At 36.9% G+C, this 1430-nt stretch overlaps 1 long non-coding RNA gene across 1 annotated transcript; it reads right to left on the bottom strand.

Moving 5' to 3' along the window:
- Positions 1 to 22: 22 nt before the first annotated feature.
- LOC113744986 (uncharacterized) lies at positions 23 to 1407 on the bottom strand. The gene is made up of 4 exons (XR_003461934.1): positions 1346 to 1407; positions 1052 to 1110; positions 639 to 660; positions 23 to 105 (listed from the first exon to the last, which is right to left on the bottom strand). It is a non-coding gene; the product is annotated as an uncharacterized LOC113744986 (long non-coding RNA).
- Positions 1408 to 1430: the final 23 nt, after the last annotated feature.

The following is a 1430-nucleotide window of genomic DNA, read 5'->3' on the forward strand; positions in this document are numbered from 1 at the left end:
TTGGTGTTGTTTCATAAAGTACCTCTGCCTCAGCCCACTGCTTCGGAGTGTTGAAGAACCTGAAGCAGCGACTGCCATGTTTAGTCCAACCATAAGGGCAGCCACCTACAAAATAATTGCCAACATAGTGGAACAATAAAAAAATTATTTAAAAAACTGAACATGAGAAGTGTAATATTTCCTAGATTCTCCATAGCAATACACCTTTTACCCACAGGCCATCAGACAGTACAACTCTCACCAACCTCTCCGACACTCATCCAATCACACAGTAATGTCTTTCTAACAGCTTTTACCTCAGGTGTTCACTTTTAACTGCTCTGCACTTTAAACTACATTTAATATATATTTTTTGGTGCGTGTGTAAAGGGAGAGAGCAAAATAAGAATTTCATTGCTGTATAAGCCATGTGTTTTTACTTGCAAATGACAATAAATCTCTTGAATCTTGAATAACTAGACTTAAAGAAACCTTTCAGCGTAAGACATCTAGGACTCCTGTGCACTCTGTCCACTGACAATTGATCATGTCTCCACAATAAAGTAGGAGATTATCACTAGTTATCACAAGTTGACTGAGGTCACACAGTGCCAGCTAATGGTGTTTGAGTCCCCTCCGTAAATGTAAGAAGCACAAACCTGAGTAATGAGCACTTATCACCTGTGGATGTAAAAGACACAGTATTAGAAATCAACAATGTACAACTCATGCAACTTTATCTAGCAGTTAAAAAAACTCAAGTAAAGTCAACTCGAGTATTCAAGTCCTTAAGTAGAAGTTAGATGATTAATATCATCTAAAAAGGTAAGCAGTGGGCAGTACCACCTTTATGCTTCAGGACTTCTTAAAAAAAGAAGAAAAAAAAATTGTTATCAATAATGCATCCTCATAATCTGAATGTTTTACTATCTCCTGCTGCACTGACAACAGAAAGACAGGCAGGAAGTGAAAATGTCATACTGCTGAGGACAAAATATTAATGATCTCAAAGGGATATAAATATTGTCATAATTAAAAAAAGGAATAAACAAGCATTACAAACATTACTTACGTTTGCTCCGATCCAGAGTCCACAGAGGAGGACGATGAAATGAAGAGCTGATGCCATCTCTGTAAACATTAGAAAAGTTAAGTCTTATCTGTACAAAGATAATTTATAATTACGCTCCTCTACAAATTTACAGAAAAGCAGAACTGTAAAGAACTGCACCCTAAAAAGAGATTTATCCACGGCGTGGACACAAACAATTAAGCTGCTATATTTGGTTGTATACTACTAAATATAACTCAGGACTAAATAATTTCAGTCTCAGTTTCTGAAGCTGGGAAAGAATTCAACCCTTACCTTGCTGTGATGATGTGGTTGCAGTAGCAGATGCAGGTTGTATAGGATGTCTTGGACAAGGGAACACAGTCCTGATATACCTTTT

The sequence above is a fragment of the Larimichthys crocea genome, unplaced genomic scaffold (assembly GCF_000972845.2).
Source record: "Larimichthys crocea isolate SSNF unplaced genomic scaffold, L_crocea_2.0 scaffold34532, whole genome shotgun sequence".
NCBI classification, from domain to species: Eukaryota; Metazoa; Chordata; class Actinopteri; family Sciaenidae; genus Larimichthys; species Larimichthys crocea.